The 25,240-nt window shown below is 39.3% G+C and overlaps 1 protein-coding gene across 1 annotated transcript in view; it reads left to right on the plus strand.

Moving 5' to 3' along the window:
* LOC143147612 (acetylcholinesterase) overlaps positions 1-25,240 on the plus strand; it is a 117,336-nt gene that overhangs the window by 37,955 nt on the left and 54,141 nt on the right. The window contains exon 2 of the mRNA XM_076312999.1: positions 24,330-24,488. The gene's annotated coding sequence lies outside the window, so the exon portion shown is untranslated. The remainder of the gene's footprint in view (positions 1-24,329; positions 24,489-25,240) is intronic.

The raw sequence follows: 25,240 nt of genomic DNA on the forward strand, positions 1-25,240 counted from the left end.
TCTCTCTCTCTCTCTCTCTCTCTCTCTCTCTCTCTCTCTCTGTCTTTCTCTCTGCCTATTACTAGCTCGCCGACCGAACGTGATACATTGTCCCTGCCAAATTCATGCAACGACCGAAAACTTCCTCGGCATTGCGAGGGAAACAACGAAGCCCTGGCCTCCGGCCGTCCGATTACACCGACACGTGACAAGGGATGTTGCTGGCTGCTAGCTACTGGCTGCTGGACTGGCACGTTTCTTTGCGTCCCCCCTGGCGTGATGCTCCACTTTCGTGGTAATCGCTGGGAATCAAGATGAAATCGCGGCTGTTGAGCATTTTTCTGGGGGACCTAGTTACGGATGTCGTTCCAACGAATCTCTTTTGTTCGCCCGGTCGTCCGAGTTCGACTTTATTACTCTACGAGTAATCCGAGATTCCTCAACGCGTGTGTGCAGCTCGTGAGCAACGAGGGTATCAAGGATGCTCGACGTACAGGGTGTCCTGGTACCGATGGTAGAGAAGGTGGTGATTCTAGGTGAAAAAATAAATAGAAAATACTGTTTATGGCTACAGAATTCTTTTAATGTTTAACGATTGCACAGCACTGGAATCCGAGATTTCTGAACTCATATGTGCAGCTCGTGAGCAACGAGGGTATCAAGGATGCTCGACGTACAGGGTGTTCTGGTACCGATGGTAGAGAAGATGGTGATTCTAGGTGAAAAAATAAATAGAAAATACTGTTTATGGCTACAGAATTCTTTTAATGTTTAACGATTGCAAAGCACTGGAATCCGAGATTTCTGAACTCATATGTGCAACGAGGATATCTGAAGACGTTTGACGTACAGAGTGTCCTTGTACCAATGGTACAGAAGAAACAAATAGACAAATCTAGGGTTTGTAAAATAACCCTACAAATTTTATTTAATATTTAATGATTGCAAAGTACTATAATCCGGGATTTCTGAACTCATATGTGCATCTTGTCTGCATCGAGGGTACTAGAAGACGTTTGACGAGATACCCGAGATGCAAACAGTTTCATTTTGTAGAGAAAGTTCGTTTTGAAGAATCTGATTATATTATCTCAGAATTTCTTCTTCAAAAAAATGCAAAAAAAGCAATCTTTTCAAACTTCTACTGTAGAAACCACCTTTACAGTGTTTCAAGCCATTAAAAAATTTGTTAATTTTAAGAATTCCAATGCAGAATTTTATGGATATATATTTTGACCATTATTGTCTAAAACTTTAAAAAAAGCATTCTTTTCAAACTTCTACTGTAGAAACCACGTTTACAGTGTTTCAAGTCATTAAAAAATTTGTTAATTTTGAGAATTCCAATGCAGGGTTTTGTGGATATATATTTCGACCATTATTGTCTAAAACTTTAAAAAAGCATTCTTTTCAAACTTCTACTGTAGAAATCACCTTTACACTGTTTCAAACAGTTACAAATTTGTTAATTCTCAGAATACCAATGCAGGGTTTTATGGATATATATTTCGACCATTATTGTCTAAAACTTTTAAAAAAGCATTCTTTTCAAACTTCTACTGTAGAAATCACCTTTACAGTGCTTCGAACCGAGATACGTGTATATTTCTAACGCCTGTGAATCGTAAAGTATGAAGAACGACACGCTTAACGAGGAATTATCTACAACACCAACGCAGCACGGAAATATCTCGAAATGTCCCTATTGAATTTTAAACGGATACCAAAATTTCTATTCTCTCGCGTGGCCCGTCTTATAAATAAACTAGGGAATCCGTTTTCGTCCGACTACTGTCTATTTCCGGTTGTCTGTCCTAGAAGTTCCACGTTACGGCGCGATTACGGAAACTCGATTAATTCGAATCGATTTCTAGAAACGCGTGGTTATCGCGAGACAGCTGAAAATGACTCTTCGATGTCTGCGGTGAAACTCGATTGAAACTTTTAAAGAATCGACGGTAGTGAATTTCTTCTTCGAAAGCACTTTGGTACACTTCTTTGCTCGGCTCCGAAAAAACTTTTACAGTTACGATTTAAAGGAATCTTCTGGTTTTTGGGATAAAAGGAATCACTTTTTTAGTCATTTTTTTCGAAGAAACTATAAGAGCTTTTAATGCAGCAGTTTCGTCACGCGTTAATACATGTTTCGAGGGTATTCACAATTCTTTTCAATAAAATATAATAACAATTGTAAAAGTTACCGAAATATATGTACAAAGTGTTTTTAAAAATATGTCTGGTAAAACAAATCGAAGAGCATTTTGTCTAGTAAGGATATAGTTGTGGTCTGAACTAAAAAAAATGATAAAATTTAGATTTAAACAAATGACAACATTCGAACGAAATTAACATTTTTTTTTGCCAATTCGAACACACCGACAGAATGTTCGAAAATTATAAAAATTACCTTGGACGGGGAGTTGAGTAATAAATAAAAAAGTTAAATAAAGTAGGAAGTAAAAATATTTATTAGATTGGGCATAGATAAAATTATTTATTCGGGTTATCGGGTTTTCCAATATTACGTAACTTTTTATTTCATTCTGACGTCGGCGATCCTTGCATTCCAATTAGTATTAATAAGAACAATAATTGTCTCCTAAGAAAAACAATAATCCGTACTCCCTTTTATTAAAATAACAAAAAAAAAAAAAAAAGTTCAATCTGTAAAACTAAATTTCACATCGCGCAAAGTTTACAGATTTCAAAAAGGGGAAAAAATTAAACCGAGACCGTTTTATAAAAAAACAATATAACATTTCAAATCGTGTACAATAGGGACAAGTTTGCAAAGTTTGTTTTCCAAATAACTTTTACTTTCCACGCCAGTAATTCCCCCCACCCTTCACTTTTATCCCAATAATTGTTCCGCGGAGGTTAATTTCAAACTGTGCCAAACTGGGTGCATTTCAAATCGTCGGCCATCTTGAAAAGGAAGAGATATTCCCAACAGTTGAACCGGAGTCCGAATTCACCTCGAAAAATTTCGGCTCGGTTGTTTGCCAGTTTCTCCCGATATTAACGTTCCCAAGAACAAAGGGAACAGCCCCGCGAACTTGCAAGCATAATTTCCGATCGTGCCCCGAAAACCTCCGACAGTCCTCGTATACAAGGCGATTAACGACGTAGCGAGAGGATCGTGTGCATCATAAGGGGGGGGGGGGCGAAAAACAAAGAGATACACCCGCTCGAGACGCTGAATGGCGACTAATTTCCGTGGCAGTGAATTGAAAATTAATCCCCGCCCGCGAGGGGAGGGGGAGGGGGGTTGTTTGTCGCCGAGTTTTATCGCGGTCGATTTTCTCATTACGTCGTGTCCGCAGGCTGTGCGAAATTTCGCTGACAAATTCGTATCGCCTTCCGCGCATTTACAGTCGCGCACGTGACATCGTTTTCATTCCGCGGCTTGGTAAATCGAGACGAGACGGAACGCGAACCAACACGGACCAGACACACGTGGGATTAAAATGACGGAAAACGTCGGAGCGTGCGCGGAAACCGCGCGACCACTACCGCTCCCCCCCCCCCCACTCACCCCTCAACCCCACTCCACTTTCGGTTGGTGGTTGCGCTTATGAAACGCAACTGGCTCTCGTCCGCACGGGCTTGCCAGATTCTCTCGTTACGCTAATTGTTCCCTCCTTTGCTCGAGATAACGAACGGATTGTCTATTGTTGGGACCCTTCGAAGGCTTTGGGTTCACGATGCGACACGCTGTTGCGCCACGAATGCGGAAATAGTCGTGGTTCGATCTACCTTGTCCGGGATACAACCGTGCGCAATTTCGATCGCGAGACTACTCGCTTTGGAGAGTACTCGACAATTGCGAGACTACTCGCTTTGGAGAGAACTTGGCAACTGTGAGACTACTCGCTTTGGAGAATACTCGACAATTGCGAGACTACTCGCTTTGGAGAGAACTTGGAAACTGTGAGACTACTCGCTTTGGAGAAAAGTTGACAATTGCGAGACTTCTCGCTTTAGAGAAAAGTTGACAATTATGAGACTATTGGCTTTGGAGAAAAGTTGACAATTGCGAGACTACTCGCTTTGGAGAAAAGTTGACAATTGTGGGACTATTCGCTTTGGAGAATACTCGACAATTGCGAGACTACTCGCTTTGGAGAGTACTCGACAATTGCGAGACTACTCGCTTTGGAGAATACTCAACAATTGCGAGACTACTCGCTTTGGAGAAAACTTGACAATTATGAGACTATTGGCTTTGGAGAAAAGTTGACAATTGCGAGACTACTCGCTTTGGAGAAAAGTTGACAATTGTGAGACTACTCGCTTTGGAGAATACTTGACAATTGCGAGACTACTCGCTTTGGAGAATACTCGACAATTGCGAGACTAATCGCTTTGGAGAAAACTTGACAATTGCGAGACTCCTTTCTTTAGAAATTATTCAACGATCATGAGACTCCCCGTTTTCAAGATTATGAACAATAGACAATAGACATGCAACCGTGTGCAATTTCAACGGCGAGACTACTCACTTGGAAGATCATTCGACGATCGTGACAGATTTCGAGTAAAAAAGTTAAAATATTTTATTGTAACCTAAGATATATACTAAAGGTTTTACCTGCCAGTACAAATAAATAAATAAAATACAAAAGAAACGTTTCACGAACAAAAATCGAAGGGAGAAATTGCAGGGAAGCATCGTTACCGGTGACACGACCATGCACCCAGAAATTCTATTATAGAACTCTCGTAGCACACGCACACTTCCCATAAATTACACGTTATCGCTTTCCAGGTTAGGAACATCGATACAAAAGAGTCGAACAAAAATAAAACGGTGTTCGTTTGTGTACTCGTCGGTAAATAAAGCCGACCCAGCGAACCTTGCTCCGGACGCGAGTAAGATTTTTGTCAGACTCTGGCAAGTTTATCGAGTCGTTGTAAATAATGTGGATACGTGGAACCCAGAGGCGGATCCACCATGAAACTAACAAAGTTTCGAGATCTCGTGCAAGAGGCTCTCGAAACATTCTTATTTCTTCTAAGTGCATTAATTGTAAATTAACATACCGCGTAAGTTGTCGAGAAATATAAATATATACACATATATAGTAACAGGATGAGATGTTTTAGTTGACCACATTTTTCTATATTAAGAATACTTTTCCACGCCCCTTTGGATTCTGTAACGCCCTCTCTGGATTTTATGACGCCCCCTGCATGAACTTCGCCCCTCCCCCAAGGGACAACACCCACAGTTATTAAGTGATTCATATATTACTAGAAAGAGACGTTTAAGTTGATCACATTTTTCTATATTAAAAATACTGTTCCACGCCCCTTTGGATTCTGTAACGCCCTCTCTGGATTTTATGACGCCCCTTCCATGAACTTTGCCCCACCCCCAAGGGACAACACCCACAGTTATTAAGTCATTTATATATTACTAGAAAGAGATGTTCAAGTTGACCAAACTTTTCTGTGTTAAAAATTTTCTCTCGTGCCCCCTTTGGATTTTATGACTCCCCCCTTCCCCCTGTAGTCGCAGCCACCACTTTGCAAAACACTGCTGCAAATAATTTTTTTAGTTTCCAAGTAGAATATATCACGACGTATTTTTAATACGAAGTCGAACATAAGGACCTCGTTCGATGATTTTCGAAACCGGAAGTCCGTGTTCCGGCCGCGCCTTCCTCATCGATCTTGCTATTCTTGTCGACGACAAGAAGATACCATTTTTCGTTCATCGATGACCAAGCTAATTCTTTCCCCGTGAATGGGCGACGGGACGCTGATGAATATCCTGGGGGGAGAGTCAAACCGGCCCTACAAAGGAAATTACTCGATCGCTCCCTCCACGAGGGGTGTTCGATAAGTGTTAATGAGAATTTTATTATAAATTTATTATAAATTTCCCAACGGTGATGTCGTGTAACAAGTGATCCTTCATTTTCGGGATTAAATTGTGTTTTTCGTTTGCACGATTTGGTCGGTGAAGGGAAGAAAATAAATTTGGATAGTTTACATTTTTTGTAAACAATAAACGAACTCTTCTCTGCCGTCCTAATCCGATTCTTATTAATATTAGAATATAGTGTTGTATGTTGGATTGTTTTTGATTTTGACAATTATAGTTCAATGATAAAAATGTGTAATTTCGTTTGGTGTACTATCGGTGACCTTGAAACCTCGATAAGTATGACCTTAAAAAATTTTTTGCTCGTCGTCATAGTTACCCCTTCCGGAAGAATAATATTTTACCTCGACAGTTTTTTTCGTTATTCAACATAATATGGTGGAATACTCTGTACACGTGACATCAGAGTCCTTTTTTTTTAATTTGTATTGTTTTGCAATGGACTATCGATTATACTTAACCAAATACTTTCGTTAACTATATTAATTGTAAATATCCACACATGGACTTCGTCAGCTAGGTTCAACATGCTAATTACGGAAACGCTGAAGACAGCTCTAACCTAAAAACGAGGTCAGACATGATGAACGTTTATAGAAAATTTGTTCGTTATTTTTACTCGTCGTATATACAAGCTCGAAATCATGACCTCGTTTGACGAAACGACTGACAACATCTCTTCATCGAGAGACAGCATTCGGTTAACGTATCGATGCAGAAAAATGTTTAGAATTGCCCGTAACTTTTAACGAGAGAAGAGTCAAACCACTGAACCTCACCGATTTGTATCAAATTTGGCAAGCTTATAGGTCCATGTGTACAATAATCGTAACCGAAATTATAGCTGTAGATGACGAGACAGTTATAAAAAAATATCTAAAAATTGGAAAGTTCGTTAACAAACTTTAACTGTGGCGTAGTGACAAATGTTCCTAGTATAATCATCTTTTACTTCTTTTCTCGAATCCTTAGCATTAAAGATCGCAATTTTTCGTAATACACCTGAATAATTTGCACGCGTTCTTTCACCGTCTACTTTTCCATAATTAATTTCCCATCTATCTAGTTGATATATGTCAAATTTCAGGTTAATTGGTTTGACGTTCTACAAATAGCGCGAAATTCAAATCAACCGGTAATGATTGGGACAATCTGTGTATCTTATTATTGCTACGCTAAAATTTTTCTCATTTAAGTTTAAGAACCATTGCACAATGTTTCTCAATGGATAAATATAAAAAATTCCAAGTGTCGTATCTCGAAAATCTTCTATCGTAAAATGGTTGTAACGAAATTTAATTATGTAATATTGTAACATTTTAATATTGTAATATTGCAATATTGTAATATTGTAATATTGTGGTATTGTAATATTGTAATATTGTAATATTGTAATATCGTAATATTGTAATATTTTAATATTGTAATATTTTAATATTGTAATATTTTAATATTGTAATATGACCCACAACTTTTGCCAAATATACCAATTTAGCGTTGAAATTTAAACATGCCGAAAAGTATAAAAAACAATTAAAGAAAAATTTCGAAAGTATGACAAGTCACGATATTTATTCCTCAAACGGTGTTAAAAGATGAGAGTATAATTTCTCAGAAATCGTTAAAAAAAATGTCTCAAATAAAGGTTAGTCGATATTCGATTCGATCGAATTATAATACATCGGTGAAAATACGAAAAAAAATGTTTCCCTCGATAAGAGAAGCAACATCACCGCAATCTTTTTAAACGAAACTATTTTTTCTCGCATCGATCGATGCATATCTGCACTCTCTTCGAAAAAGTGTCAGAGGATTTGGGTCGAAAAGTAATTAGTTCAGAAGTTTTGTTTTTGTCCCGAACGCTCATATACGCGAAACACTGTGCCACGGTTCAATTTCAAGCGGTTCGAGCTTTGCGTGCAGCCCGAGGATGCAGAGGAACGCTTAAGTGGAACGTGGAACGTCCGTATGTAGATACGCCGCTGTATCTGCAGGGCTGCATGCCAGCCTATGACAGGGCAGAACCGAATGTGTATCACCGGTATATCAGGGTTATGGATGGCCCATGGGCACGCTAACCCAGTGACATCTCTAGGTCACCACCCCTGCTCCCGAACCACCTCGTTCAACCGTCTTCCTCCTCTACCTCTCTTCCTGTCGTACAAGCCACGATAGAACTGCTTTCTTATTGTCGCTGTGCGGCTATTATTATCGCTGGAATCGTGGTTATCTATTCATTCCCCCCGGACGAATCAATGGAATGGAAAAAAATTCATTGTTCCGTTACCAGCGATTTTTAACAATGGTCATTTCAATAAATAATACAGTTTTTTTGTTTTTATATATATTTTTTATATATAGGTTGTTCGATAAATTTTGGCATTTTTTCCATTGTAAAAAAATAATATGACACTTCAACTTTGAACAGGTGGAAATATACAAATGAACCGACGAATCTACACGAAATTTTACATATGTTTATAAAACAGTGGTACCATCTTTAGAAAGATAAAACGACGAACCTAATAGCTCTATTTCTTATCGAACGACGAAATTTATCGAGCAATATATTATGATAGATCGAAATTGGCGATGCAAATAATATCAGGGGGATTCTGTAGCACAAAGAAAGACGAAAACGAAGAACAAGAAAATTGCATCGGAGGATTTTGTTTTCAAGTGAACATTAATCTAGTTCGCGTGCACCTAACTGATGATTAGCGTTGGGGATTTCAGCACGGACACTGTTCACGATAGATAACGATCTGTCGAGGTGCTCTTAAGGTGTAGAAGGTGCTCTTAAGGTGTAAAAGGTGCTCTTAAAGTGTAGAAGGTGCTCTTAAAGTGTAGAAGGTGCATATTTTAATTCTGTAGGTTCATACAGGCTTAATCATTATTTTACAAATTAAGTTCGTTATCTAAATTCATTTTTTTTTTTATTTCTTGTTGCAGGTATAGTATATAATATTTCATGTATAGTATATAGTAGCACAACTTTGAGAAAGCTCGTTTGTATTTTTAAAAACGACCCAAAATTGCATATTTTGGACACATTGTGTGTTAAACTTATCGGATCAGCGAATTATCTTTGCCGTGTAATATCTCTATAAATAGTTACGGAAAGAGGAAAATAAAATTTCACGTCGAGGTCCATCTTTCCCTCGCTACTACGGGTGGGATGGACCCCTTGAATAGAAGTTATATTTAAAATTCGACGCGTAAATTGATCCGTAACATTTATTTTTATCGGAAAAAATCGGTTCACTGAACAGTAGAAGATTATTCCTATTGTTGATATTACTGTTATTCCAATGACCGTGCACATTTTTGTCGTTTTATTCTTTTAAGAGAAAGTTCTTAACGAATACCCTCCTACCCTCTTCTTTGAGTTCACTTGGAATTAATTTTCACCTACTTCCACGACTCGATATGTATTTTTTCTTTGCACTTAGCCGTAAATATACACAAAAATGAAATAAAATCGCTTCGATAATTTACATTACATAATCAAAATTTGTTTAAGTGGTTAAAATGGATAAACTGTTCTATAAATCGTAAGCTGAGTATACATGCATGAAATAATTGAATATTCTACGATACATACACGTGTTTAAAATACATCACGTAGAAAATATATTTACACACACACACACATATATATATGTATAAATATAAACATATGAATACACTTGTACACACATATAAACATATATGTACATAAAAGAGGCTCTTCGTATAAATGTTAAACACATAAATATACGCACTCACACACACACACATAAATATATATATACTTAAAAGTGGCTTTTTATATAAATGTTAAACATATAAATACACACACACAAATAAAGAAACATAAATAAATAAATAAATATATATATATATATATATATATATATATATATATATATATATATATAAAAACACATAGAAATTTCGTTTCCATAAAATGAAAAGTAAGTGAATTTGGATAAAGTCGCCGTGTACGTGGGAGCTTCCCCGAAGAAGAGTCTCGCAAGCTGTCCCGTGTCCCCGAAACTAGACTCGGTGGCTGGCCGCCATGTTTGAAACAGGATGCGGAAGAACGGTCAGCCGAGGGCGAGATCGTTCCTAACGATAAAAGTAGGTCGATGCTTCTGGCAGAGGGTTCGCGAACACGTGTGCACGGAATCGGTGCCATAACGCGCGGACGTGTTCGGCGGGGGGCCGCCTAGGCTGAACGAAAGTTTTCGGGGCACACGTATCTCGCGCCGATAGTCCTGCAACGTCGCAACGCGGGGGGTTACGCCGTTATTAGATCTCGAAACTGCCGTCGAATTGCAGTGGCTTCCTTTTCTCCGCCGCGGTGCCTCCCCCCCCCCACACTACTGTCTCTTCCTCCCCTCCTCGGACGTTTTCTACGTCTTCTCCTCACTCTCCCTTTCCCCTTCTTCTTCTTCTTCCTCCTCGTTCTCTTTCTTCTCCCCTTCCTCTCTACTCCTCACTCTTTTTTTATCCCACTGTCTTTCTCGTTCTCATTCTGTCACTACCTTTCTCTCACTCTCTTTCTGTCGCTGTCTTTCTCGTTCTCTTTCTGTCACTACCTTTCTCTCACTCTCTTTCTGTCGCTGTCTTTCTCGTTCTCTTTCTGTCACTACCTTTCTCTCACTCTCTTTCTGTCACTACCTTTCTCACACTCTCTTTCTGTCGCTGTCTTTCTCAAACTTTGTTTCTGTTACTGTCTTTCTCTCACTCTCTTTTTGTCACTCTCCTTTTGTCACTCTCTTTATGTCACTATCTTTTCCTCACTCTTTTTCTCTCATTTTGTTTCTGTCACTGTGTCTTCCTGTCACTATCTTTTTTTCACTTTGTTTCTGTCACTGTCTTTCTGTCACTCTCTTTCTGTCACTGTCTTTCTGTCACTGTCTTTCTGTCACTATTTTTCCTCACTCCCTTGTTCTCCCCCCTCCCCACTCTTATTCTTTCATTCCCTTTCCCTACATCTTTTACACACACACACACACACACACACACACAAACATACACACTCTCCTTCTCTCACTCTCCCATACCCTCTCTCCCTCCCTCGCTCTCTCCCTCCCTCGCTCTCTCCCTCCCTCGCTCTCTCGCACCCCCCCCCCCCCTCCCGCGCTCTTCCCCTTTCTCTTCCCCCCTCCCCCTCTCTTTCCCTTTCTCTTCTTTTACTCTCTCGCTCGGTAGAGGTTTCGACGAATCCGCACGCGATCCACCGTGCCCCGGGAAAAAAGGTCACGCGGCGGCGCGAGGTCGAATTCTTCGAGCACACTTTCGACCGGAGTGCGCGATAGCGGCGAACTAATTAGAGGCGAGGAGCTCGCCTCGCGAGTTCGAGTTACGTCCGCGAGGCGATGATGGAGGTACCGGTGGTGATAGTTACGATGTTCGTCCCGGTAAAAATTCAATTTCCTCGAACGCGTCCCCGCACGTGTCACACGCCCGGTACTTTCTCGCGTACGCTGCCATCTGCTTTGCGCTCATGCGACACCGCCTCTAATTACGCTGCACGCTCAATTACGGCCACCCGCGTCGCTCAATTGCAGGCTCGCGTACGAGAAACGAGCGTCCGATTTCGTGGCGTCTCCGCTGACAATTTGCGCGCGGGAATCTTCGCGCGCTAGGAGAACGAGTAGGTGCACACAGTGCTGCCACTAGAGATCACGGAGCCCCGGGTATTTATTGTAACGTTATCGAACACTTTTTAGATGATCATTGTGGTGTACGATGTAACGTGGACACTAGTGTTTGGTAATTATTTAAATCAGAGCGACACCTCACCGATTTCGATGATTTTGAAATAGGTTATAAAAATGTACATTTCGAACAATTTTTTCCTATACGTGTAACCCTCGAAATATGAGAAAATTCCTTTGGTATCGTTACAATGAATTGTATACTATAAGAAGAGTTTGTTCATCGTGTACTTGAACCACACATTTTTCGTGGGAAAGTTTCGTTACGTATTCGTTTTTTCATTTTTTCGTTCCAGCTTTATAATAATGGTATCGATGAATCCGCGAGGTTCTCCCGATTAAAACGAGTACAAACACGAGGTAAATCGGACGAACTTTGTTCCTCGTCAATTTAAGTATCACAAATTTCGAAAATAGGACAATAGAAAAATTTCTCCAATGTGTGCCGTGCTTGGACTCATTTTAATCGGGAGAACCTCGACGATCTATCGACATTGTTCTTTTTTAAATAAAGTGAGAAATGTAGAAATTTTAATTTTTATAATCGGATAATTAACGGTCCCAATTTTTCAACTTTAAGCGAGGAGCTACACAAATATCGGTCAGGGATAAGCAAAATTGTATACGTTACTTACCTTCTAGTTTGTAGAAAAAGAAATTTCTTAAACTTTTTTAGTAATTATTTACATACAATTCAAAATTTCGTCTCTAACTTTGTGCTTGTTTAGTTACTTAACCTAGACATGTACTGTCCGTCAATGAGAAGAAGACTAACGAGTCTTAACACTCTAGTTTACAGTCCCTCCCATATCATCGTGCGAATTATCGCAATTGGTCGCGAAAGATGAAGAACCAGCCAATAGCGTCAATGCGTGTAATGGTGGGGGAGCTAGTGAACTGCAAACCAGAGTGGGGATGTAAACACTTGTCAGTCTTCTTCTCACGGACGAACAGTACTATCTCTCGAATAGATTTTGACCCAGACCTAACCCAGACCTAACCCAGATCTAATCCAGACTTAATCTAGACCTAACCCAGACCTAACCATCTTACAAAACCCAAAGTTGTGCTTGTTTCCGAGCAATAATTTCTTCAAAAATTTAACAAATACAATTCCCTCTCTGTCAAATATTGAACTCGAAACTACCATGAAAAAATACACCAAAAAGACACCAACGTCGCAGCAACCTCCCCGTTAAAATTTTTCTCTGCTCGAATCGATACACATTTTTCCGCAATACCAAAAATAGATATCTTCTTGTGGGACACCCTATACATTAAGTTTAAGGAGTTTAGCGGTAGAGTCGGTTATATGCATCGTATTCGTAATAAATCTTCGGGGGGTGGGGGATTGAGGGATTCGGCTTGGAATTCCAGCTCAGTAAACCGTGTGGACGATTCCGTTTCCCGTGCAGCGGCGAATCGACGAGATGGGACGCGAGGCGACGCCAGGCCGACGCGACGTATCGAAAAACGCTTTGCGAGGGCGGACGGCCGCGGGCGAAATTTATTCGAGCCGATAGGAGAACGTTGAACTAGAAACAGTTTCGTTTAAACCGTTTTTTTTTTTCGAGGGCCAACAGAGCGGAATAATAACCGACATTCTACCGGCGGCAGGCAGAAACAATGATTCCCATTACGGGTTGCAGTTTTATTTAAAAGCCGGGCGTCCGACCGCTCGACCAGCATTGTTATCACGAGCAAAGCGGTGGACCGCGAATTCGTCGCCGTGTTTCAATGGCTCGCTTCTCGTGGCTCGTGCTCGCGTTTAAAGACTCCTTACGTGCATTGTTCGGAAGATGAGAAGTTTCCTCCCCGAATTATCGGGGACGAGAAACGTCCGGACGGAGATCGAGACGGCTGGAGAACACAAACGATAATGTCTTTCTCGCTCTACGTCTGGGAGAACGGAGCAACGCGATGGTCGCTTTCAAGTAAAAAAGACGGGGAAAGTATGGTTCGAGGAGGAGGAGTGGGGGAAGCACTTGCGACTCGGAACGCTGACAATTGCTCGAATCTTTATGAATTTTTTTTTAGGGTGAAATCGGCTGATCCAACGATATCAAATTTTGCGAGTGTATTTGTGTATAGTTAGAGGGACATGATGAATTTTTTTGACGCTCGTAAATATAGTTTTGTAGCGCCGGGCACGATTTTTAGGGAAACTACGAAACTACTGAATTACGGTTTGGATGGTAGAGATTGGGGAATGTTGGAGAATTTTTTTCTAGGAAACGAGCCACGGTAAATGCATAAAATTTTGCGTGTATGTGTATGCACAATTCGAGTAGTTGTGTGAATTTTTTTGAGCCTGTAGGTGTAATATTGCAGCAGGTAGACAAAGCTGCGCGAGACACCTCGGAATATACTGTCTTTTCAAAATTTATTTAAAATGTTTTCTTACATTTTTACAAATAATAAATGTTTATGTAGAAAAACGATAAATTGTAAAATAAAACTAAACCTCGATAAACAAACACGATCGTACTATCATACAATAATGTAATACTTGAATATGAATAAACGTGTCTTGTCTAAAGTTGAATAAAAACTAACAATTTCTACATTTTTCACTTTATCTTCGTAATACCGGTATCAACAGATCGGCGAGATTCTCCCAATTAAAATGAGTCCAAACATGACACATATTGGAGAAATTTTTGCACTGTTCTATTTTCTAAATTTGGGATATTCAAATTTATGACCAATAAAATTCATCCAATATACCTCGTGTTTGTACTCGTTTTAATCGGCAGAATCTCGGTGATTCGTCGATACCATTATTTCAAAGATTGACGAAAAAATTAAAAATTTTAATTTTCAAGCTCAAAAAAATTCCTAAAATAGAATCGCTACCTGCCCCGCGGTAATTTTAACTCCAATCCTCGATTTACTTTAACTTCAACGAGAATCACTTCGTACGTATTATTTTCGCTTTTATCGAGGTGTTCTGTTTCCACGATTTTCGTGCAACGTTTTCGATAACGAAATTTAGGGAAGAAACGCGGAGTCGTGTTTCTTGTTGAAAACTGGGCGCGGAAAGCCGTGAATTCCTTCTTTCAATTAAATTCCGTCCGTAGAGATTGCGTCGCTCGGAGCACGGGCCAACTGCAGTTCTTTCGCGCGCACAAAGCGCGACGATGCAACGCGCTCGGCCAACCGTCGGGACACGGATCCGTGTCCTCCCTTCAGCATCCTCATTTTCATTGCGAAATGTCCTCCTTTCTTCTTTCATTCGCGGCCTTTCTCTATTTCGCGCGTTGCCGTGGGATTCGTCAGAAAGAAGCTTTTCACGCGCTCCACGGCCGAAGCTAGTTTCGAGCAAAGAATGGGTTCTCACTGACTGCGCACTCGTGGGAAATCTTTACCACGTGACCCTTTACACCGACATACGTCGTCGTTTCGAGACGTCAGTCCTAACGGGAATTCAACGAAAAGGCCTGCGCGAGGGTAATATTTTTTTTGGATTGATCAATCATAAGTAATACCTTTCATTTTTTTTTTCAACTGTATGCAATACCTGTAATTTTTATTCATAAGTTTTACTTCTGATTTTTTCCAACCATAAGTTATACTTCTGATTTTTTCCAACCATAAGTTCTTCTTCTGATTTTTTCCAACCATAAGTTATACTTCTGATTTTTTCTCAACCATAAGTTATACTTCTGATTTTTTTCCAACTATACGTAATACTTCTGATTTTTTCATTTTTTCCTGTCACAAGTAACACTTAATTTTGTTTTATTTTTTTGTACAAATGTACTGTGCACGACTCACAAGAAGTCCTGCGAATTGATGCAGGTGTTCGGTTTGCACTCTCTCACTCGTTGTTGATATGTAGTATTTACTTTCTTCGTCACTCAACTCAATGAGTGTAAGTGGCTTTAGTCAATAATAGGCTACGAACGAAAATGCACGCAAGATGTGTCCATTGCACTCTGACCAATTGGACTTACGTGCAGGACTTCTTGTCAATCGTGTACAGTACAAAATATTTTAATTCGTAGGTTTGCTTAGAGAGTTTATCAATTTTTATATCTTTGACTAGAAATGAGATTAGTTTGAATCTACAGGTGCGGGTCATTTTTGACCCAGACACCGTACTCCGCAGTCACAATTTATCTGAATCGAATATTTAAAAAGTATTCTTTTTTTTATAAAAGAAATGAAGATCACCTTAAGTGTTTTAATAACATATAATTTTGTTTAATTTGAATCCAATCAGTATAAAATATGGTATTCTATTTATACTGCACTAAGTTTACAGCGATTAAAGTGCTACATATGTATATGTTTTCGGCTCAGATCAATCTACTTTTAAACAAGGTAAGCATAAACATGGAACGTTCGTTGAAAAGTAGGTCACTTTACGGTGGATGTTCAAAATGTAAAAAGCTTTGGACAAACAGTGACCAAAGCGTGATGAAAAAATGACAATCGTTTCCAAGCAAGTTTTCATGTTTGTGCTTACATTGTTTAAAAGTAGACTGAAACACAAGTACTACATATGTAGTACTTCTACTGCTGTAAACTTGGTATTATGTAAATAAAAGTATCATATTTTATATTCGTTGAATTCGTTTTAATGTCCTCCATAGTATAATGAAAAAGAAATTATACGATTCGATTGAAAAACCTCAAGGTGACCTTGAATTCACTATGAAAGGAAAATATTTTCGAAATGTTTCTTATCGTTATACATTGCCTATTCAGTACAGAGATCACGTAATCGTATGACTGAAATTCCATAGAAAATTTTTGGAGCCAATTAAAAAAAGGTGTTGACTTCAAAGAAACAAATTCAAATATATCATTATTGTGGAGAAATGTATGGAATGAGCAATGCAGAAAATTTGTTAAAAGAGTGTTTAAAAAAATTCAAACCCATATTGACATTAAGAGTAGACCCACAAAATCTTAAAGCTACTTGATAAGTCACATTATTGATCTAACATTGGACCTATTTCTTATTTATTGTTTCGATAAAAACTCCTTTCGATATATTCTGTATTTTTTTTTATTAACGTAACGGTTCAAGGTATATACCAAATAAGTTTCCAAAAATTTTTAGTCAGCGGTTACGTGTTGATTAAAGAAAAAAATATAATAAAAAACGTTTGATCAATTTTGCGAATCATTATAAAAAATGTCAACAACCACACGACGGTCTGGCGGGCCCTATTCGTTAAGGGCAATCTCCTTAGGCGCGCAAAGTGTATCTGCCTCGTACGTGCCCGAGGAGATGACCTCTAAACGAACATAACCCGCCATAACTTCAGACGCAATCTCCTCGGGCGCGTACTATACATCTTACTAATACCAATTAGCGATGTATAAAGCTTAAATCTTCAAAGCTTCAAAGCCGAATCTTAAAGGATAAGTTCTTTAGGCTAACGTCATACGAAGCTCAAGCTTTCGAAGCTTTAGGACTCGAGCTTTAACGCGCGGCACTCGAGGCTCTTGATTAACTGGGAAAAGAAATTAATAACAAGCCTACAATACGCGTTACTTATTTATTAAAAGCTACAGCCACGAATTCGAACCCATGGAAGCTTAAACTTGAGTTGAGTGCTTTTGTTTATTTATATTTCTTCGTAATTATCAGTTTTTAAAAACAATCGTTCACTTGGAACACTCGCACTGATAAAATATAAAAAATCTAAAGTCGTTCGATTTAAATTTGAAAACAATAATTTTCCGTTGGTTCCAAGAGTACGTTAGCTCGTAACGTCGCCGATGTTCGGGTTACTTCGGGTTAGTTCGGGTCTCCAGATGGTAGATGCCTCCTTAGCAACCGCTGTAAACTTATCGTACACGTAACATAACCATATCTTTCTTGAGAAATGTAGAGTTACGCGTTTTGGAAATGTAGTGAGAAGGTACAAGGAAGGTAAAAATAAATTGAAATATATATGACATTGTTTTGTATATAATTATTATTTTCAGAAAGTTCACACGTGTCCAAATTCTCTATCCGAATTTTCCACGAGAAGTGTCGTCGTGTCGCGTCGAACGCGATGCCAACACGCCGTTGCTAAGGCCCTCCCCACCACTCTCTACCTCGTCACGTGATCTAAACACGGCATAGTCTATCCGGTAGTACCCAAACCCTGGTCACATTAGAATAGAAGTGGCACTTATACTCTACGCAGGTTCCCAGCTACCGCTCCGACTCAACGTTCGCGTCATTGGCTGGAACAAAAGTAGTGGGGGAACCACGTGGGAACTAGACTCGTAGGCTTTCCCTCCACTCAATGGCACAAGAGAACACTCTAGCCAATCGCTGCGCAGCAGCAGGGAACCTGGTATCCTGCGTCAGAGTATTCACAAACGTAGCAATTTAGATGACTCGAGACTCGAGCATTAGGGACTCATTTTAACAACACCAGACTGTGTTGCAACGACAAAGATATTATGCAAAAACGATGAATCTAGACAAATGGAATACTTTTGGAGAATTATTCGTGAACGAGAGGATCCTCTTCGAGTAATTTCTTAGAGAAAATATACTCTAGGTGGTAAAACATGGTATAGGAATAAATTAATATTTTACGATAATGAAGTTCACAGAGGTTGGAGTATTCTTGGTGAAAAACGCGAAAACCATTGTTCAATGAATTTTTTTCGATAAAAGTCGAAATGATAAGTCATCGAATGTCTAGAGTGAGACAAGCAGACAATTTTATTTAATCTCACGTTTTAACAATACCAATCGAGACGAGTGATCGAGAGAACGAGAGCTTTTGACGAGAGTTTATAATTCGTCAGAAATTATAAAAAAAAAATATGGCAAGGTCGTTGGGAGTCGATTTCGACAAACAGCGCGCATTAGGGCAAAAAAGGTACCGTTTTATTAAATTCGAGGGGAAAACGCGAGATATTTCGCCCAGCTTGACGCAGAGGCGAAAAGAATTCCCGGATAAAAAATACAGAGCTTGAGAAACGTCGGGTGCACGAGTCCATTGTTTCCTCAGTCAACAGTGTTAATTTCACCGGGTACTTGACGAGGGGAGGCCGCGAGAAACTGGCAGGACAGCGAGCAGAATGGACGAACAGAAATTTCCGAGCATCATTGTTTTCGCGGGCAAACAAACTCTGTAAGCAGATCTCGCGCGTAGAAAGGCAAATTGGGTGCACGAACTCGATAATACGCTGGTGCGCGAAATTCTGTCGTTTTTCTCTCGAATCTTCATTCGTCCCCGCCCCCCTCCATTCCACACGAGTCTACTCTTTTATCCACCGACGATTTCCTCGAAGTGTCTTCCGATGGTGGGGAGGAGATCCGAGAACTCGACGAGCTGATGAAACAATTCGAAGGAACGACGATTAATATTATTGTAATACACCGACTGAAACCAATCGATAAGTTTAGATTAACGATTGATGTTAGGGTTCGTCTTGACAGAGATTGCATTTAGTACGACTGTACGTAAGGCGAAATCCTCGACTATTTAAAATAATTATCGAAAAAATGATTCGTAAAGCAAATGATGCCTGATGAAAGAAGGAAAATTTAATTTTGTAAATTTGATGACAAGGATTGATAATTCGCAAAGAATGAAAATATAATTTATAATTCTAACAATAATCGTGCACCAAATCCTACGTCAAGGTTACTGTGGCTTATCAAAATCCAATCTCATTAACGGTACAATACTTGAACCACTTTGAACTAGTGTCAACATTGCATGTATATACATATGTACATATACATAACGGAAACGTTCATCGCGAGACAAAAGCCAATCACGACTATCACTATTGTGCCCGGTAGTAGCAGCGTTCTCCTCACTGCACTCCAAAGAAGAGGACACAAAGGGAAAACGTTTCTCAATGTTTTCGTTCGTTCGCTCCTCCCATTTAGCTCGTCCGCAGAAATACCAAACGCTCGTCAACGGAGAGAAATTCCAGCTATATATGTATATATAAGTATATATACATATATCTACGCATGTATACACCGTGGGTCTAACCTTTCGATAGAAAGAGAGCTAGGGCTCGAAATGTGATAAAAATAAACAATAACGAAATTGCATCGTAGTCTTTGTTTTCGAGAAAAATGCATTTGAAAATCAATATAGTACATGTGCATCTAATCGATAACTGGCGTTATGGATTTCACTATAGATAGCTACTGTGATTATTTTTGTATAGAATACAATGTCAGACACTGTTTACTATCAATACTTACGAGTAATTATCCCGAGCACCGGTCTCGAGACCCTCGACATGGAAAAAGGATAAACATTACGAAGGTGAGCGAGAAAACAATAATTTGTGTAGTAAAGATGGGCGATTTCAATCGCTAAAATTAAAATTTTTCATTTTTCACTTTATTGTTGTAATAATGGTACCAATGGATCCGCCAGATTCTCCCGATGAAAATGAGTACAAACACGACGTAAATCGGACAAACTTCATTAATGGATTTGAGTATCCCAAATTTCGGAAATAATAGGACGGTGGTAAAATTTCTCCAATTCATACCGTGTTTGTATTCATTTTCATCGGGAGAACCTCACCAATCCGACATCATTACTGTAAAAATAAAACGAAAATGTAAAAATTTTAAAGTTATATAATCTCGTAATGCGTGCGACGTTTCTTTGAAGTATTAAAGCCTGATCGTCGCTATTGACGCGCTATTTCTTTTTCGCTTATCCTTGCTGCATCTATTCACTATCTTTATTCATCGGATCAGTTTACGTTCTTATAGTACACAAAAAACACGTGAAACGTGTAACTCCAATCATTAATTAGTTATACTCATACTAGACCGATTTTCGAATATTTTTTTATCGCAAACGAAGCCCCCGATGCAATTTTTTTATTCTACATTTCCATCTCATTTTGAGCCATGGAATCTCCCTGATTCAATTTCTATCGTAAATTTTTACCCACGGTGAATACACACACACATTTAAGTGCACGTCTACCAGACCGATTTTTGAATATTTTTTTCTCGTAAACGAAGCCCCCGATACAATTTCTTTTTTCTACACTTTCGTCTCATTTCAAGCGTTGGAACATCTCCAAACCCATTTGTACCGCCAATTTTGATTCACTATATATATATAGTACGTATATTTCACTAATGTGGTTCCGATTCGTCATAAGTCCGCAATTTCACACTGATATCGCGACGCGAAAACCGAAGCGACGAAATAATTACCGAGGAAAAAGCTTCGTAAGTGGGAGGGGGCAGGGTAAACGGTGGGGGTGATAGGGGAGGTTTCAGTGGAAGAAGCCAGGACACACGTAGGTCGTGGAAGCGAATATCTTTGCCGGTGCGATCCAAATTCATTATCCGCGTTCCCGCGAGGCAGTTGCTCGGCGAGACGTGGCGGGGGGAGGCGGGACGGGGCGAGACGACCCGCGCGAGTCAGCGTCGAAATGAATTCCGAAAGTGGGGCGTACGCTTATTAGAAATTCCTGGATTACTCCGGCGTGTACGCGTGTATCTCGGGTCTATTTGGACGGGGCGAGTCGACCGGGAGAGGAATTCACCGTGAAAGAGAGAGAAAGCCTCTGGCCAATGGACTTGCGCTAGCGGAAATACCGAAGAGCTTGGGGGCGGGGGCTATGGAAACCGTGGAGGGGAGGGGGAAGGTAACAAGGCCCGCACTCGACGACTTAAGAACGAGATATATGGTTTCATTAAAGGCTGGTCGAATTCTGCGTTTTACGAGGTCATTTGTTCTCTCCTCGAAGCTTCCTCCTTCTCGTCTTCAAGGTGGGTGGGGAGGGGGCGTGGTGGGGAGCCGGTCTTTCCTTGAAATTCAGATCCAGGTAGAATTCGAACGGAGTGTTTTTATTACAGCCTTTGGGGAATTGTTTGCAAACGAGAGAACACTCTTCGGATAATTTTTGCAACGAAAATATCCGCGAGATGGTAAAATGTGTGATTGGCGCAAATTGATATTTTATGATAATGAAGTTCGCAGAGGTTGAAGCATACGCGGTGAAAAATGAGAGAACGGAAATATTGTTACACGTTTGTCTGACAAAGGATATGTATCGCAATGTATATATTTGGAAAATTAATTAATTGAGAAATACAAACGGGATGTGGTGAAATTGATTTTTTTAACAATTATTGAGAGTAACTATTGTATATAATAACAAACATTTGGTACACGATGTAAATTTACATTTTAAACTGCGGCGATCCACTAATTCGAAGTAACACGATTACACGTCGATCGCGATCGATCTACCCATTTCATTACTTCGAATTGATGGATCGCCGCCATCTAAAATTCTAACGACCCGTAATTTCGTTATTGTATAATATCAATTTGCTTCTATCCAGTGTTATGTCCTACGTATTTTTATCGTAAAATTATACGAAAAGGGTTCTCACAGTGACTGAAAACTTTTATAACTAATGTTTCACAGGTTATAATAAAAATGTTCCATTGATACAAAAAAGAGCTTGTATATTGAGAATCGTTTTTTAAAAAACGTTTTTCTTACAATACAATCTTCGTGTTTACGTCATACGATTTATATCACTTGAAATATTTTATTTTATACTTTCTACCTGGTATTAATTTGTACATAAATTGTTATTGAAAATTGGAACTTCATTTATAGCATTTTTAAGGACGAATTATTTTATTTAAAATATTCAATTTGATATGAAGTAATTTTCACTTCAAAATTATACATTTATTTTTTTAATCGGTAATAAAGTTTGAATCTTCTGTAATGAACAAAACTCGTGGAATCCGTACAAAACTGAACACTCGATTTGCAATAATAACAATAAGACGCGGCAATTCCAATCGCGCGACAATTACACAGCAAAGGCAGAGTAACCGTTAAAAATTTCGCGCCAAACCCTCCCATAACCACCCTTGGCTTGGCATTTTCAATCGTACGATTGCTTGTTACTCGAAAAGATTCCCCGCGAGTAAGAAATAATTGTCAACTAGGTTCCATAAAAGTTTGCTCCCATTTCGTCCCGATATCCGAGATAAAAGCGAAACGGGAACAGGCTTTCAATTTCTTAGAGAGTCGCTGTTGAGGAGCGACAAGATGAGGAAAGGAGTGGAGTAGGGGATGGAAGGGTGGGGAGGGATACATATCCCGTGAAACATCACGAGAAAAATATTTTCCGCGAACGAACGACTTCCCAGAAACGAAACGGTTCTCCTAATGGCTGGAAGATGACACGGATAGAAAGGTCTTGTCTTCTGAAAAGACTTCCCCAAAGAAGGGAACCTCCTCTCCATCTCCAGCTCCTCCCACCCCCCACCCCACCCTTGCTTTTCCCTGTATTTACGTCCCTCGATTCTTCGAGCACGCGTTCCCGACGTCTACGATTCCGGATTAAATTTCCTCGATCCTTTCGCACGATTCTCGTTGAATTCGGGTCAGGTATTCTCCACGACTGTGTTCCAGAAACGATCGAATCGGAACCAAGATCCTACGAAAGAAAATCTCGCTTAAACTGTCATTAATGAGACGATACGGTAATTACGGTAATGCTCGCAGGAAAATTTCAATAGGTTGCCTCGTCTACGTTTCGATAACCCGTCTGCATTCTTCCCCCACCACTCGGTGTCTCGAGCCGAGCGTAATTCGATCCCGTGAACAAAGACGGTGAATAGATGTGGCAAGATTAAGCGAGAAAGAAATAGTATGCCGAGCAGCGACGATCGAACGTCGAGCGCTTTGAAGAAACGCCGCAGGCAATACTGCGAATCGTCCAATTATAAAAAATTAAATTTGTACATTTATCGTTTTACCTTTGTAACGACGGGGTTCACAGATTGGTGAGGTTCTCCCGATCAAAATGAGTACAAACACGGTACACATTGAAGAAGTTTTATTACTCTCATATTATTTTCGAAATTCGAGATATTTAAATTCATTACAAATAAAGTTCATCGGATTTATGTCGTGTTTGGATTTGTTTTAATCGGAGAAAGCTCACCGATCCATCGATACTGTTATTATAAAGATAAAGCGATAATTTTGTTTTTAAAGAAACGTATTGTTATATAATCAGCAATATTTTATATATATCAATATTCGATCGTGTCGCCCTTTGCAAGTATAATTGCCCGAACATGCTTCGACGTGCTCTCGATACCATTTCGGCAGTTGTGAAATAAATAACAATTAAACAAAAATTAAAATGAGTAAAAATAAACTAACGAATCAAATATCAGGATACATCTGCGAACGATCCACTATAGTAGAAAATCATAGCTTGTTAGAAATTATAGTTAAGGTTTGCATCTATACGAGAAAGACAAAAATAAAGCACATACTTCACGAAACCTTGATAAGTGTTTCCTATAGATTCTGGCGAAACTTTATCTATCCACTACAAAATTATGTACATATATAAGGTGATCCATTTAAATAAAACCAGTGGAATATCTCATAAGAAGAGATTAGAGTCATCGGAAAAATATCCTTACAGAAATTAGTTGATATAAAAATGGGGGTAATGAAACTCGAATAAATTTTCTTAACGTGTATATTTTACCATTATGTAGGATAAAATACCATCGAAAACGTAAAATGTATAATTTTCCTAGAGGTTTGTAATAATTCGATCACCCTCTACAATTCAACTTGCAGCCTTTGCGTTTACAACCATACATAACCTCTAACCCCCCACCCGGGTTTACGAGTTGAAATTAAATAGTGGAGATCGTCGGATCTTTCGACCTATCGAATTTTTCACTTATGATTGCTACAACCCCGGACTCAATTTTCCACTCGGGTTGTTACAGCCGAGCGATGATCCGTGAACGGGGAATGTAGACGGAAAGGTGGGAAAGCGGATCTGCCCCTCGCAGGATCGAAGGAAGGGCCTGTCCTCCATTTCCGCCATCATCTTCGCCGTTACCTCACCCTCAAACACCTTTAACCTCCGCAACGACTTGGACACTGTGAGTATTGAAGACACTTTTATTGCACCTACTCCTTGGATAGGAGCTCAAATTGTCCCGTGAAAGGCCTAAAACATTTATTCGTTGTGTTCGTTTATAATTAAATGTATAGGACCACTCTAGCACAGATGAGTAATATTTTATACGAAAATTTTATTTTATAATAAAAATACAGCGTTGTCTCGTTATAAGGCGTGCACTTGGAGAATATACACAACTTATAACGAAACAGCCCTTTGTTATTTGCCGCGACGAGTGGCTTCGATCGAGTCTATAGCGGCTTCGATTATACAGGGATAGAGGAAAATAAATATAATTTGGTCTCGATAAATGTGAGGCTGAGGTACACGATATATGTGAAAATCGCAATAAATGTGAAACTGGGAGTAGACGATATATGTGAAAATCGCGATAAATGTGAAAAGTAAAAATATGTCGGTAAAGGTTCCGTAAAACAAAAATGAAAAATCAAAAAGGTATTTATTTACGAGTGAGGACAGGTTGAAAAATAAGTAAAGTTTAAATAGAATTAAATTCTGCGTAACCAAATTAAATATACTCTTTTTCTATCTCCTCTACCAATGAAGAAATGTAATGAAATCCTATTCGTCGAATCGAATAATGTTATTAATAACATTTCTCCTCCACACTCTCTGTTTTCTTTTACTCGTTAGGTGCATCTTGCATTTTCCATTGCCTCTTACCGTATCAAAGAACTGACCCAACACTCTTACCGTATCAAAAAACCGATC

The sequence above is a fragment of the Ptiloglossa arizonensis genome, chromosome 5 (assembly GCF_051014685.1).
Source record: "Ptiloglossa arizonensis isolate GNS036 chromosome 5, iyPtiAriz1_principal, whole genome shotgun sequence".
Classification (NCBI taxonomy): domain Eukaryota; kingdom Metazoa; phylum Arthropoda; class Insecta; order Hymenoptera; family Colletidae; genus Ptiloglossa; species Ptiloglossa arizonensis.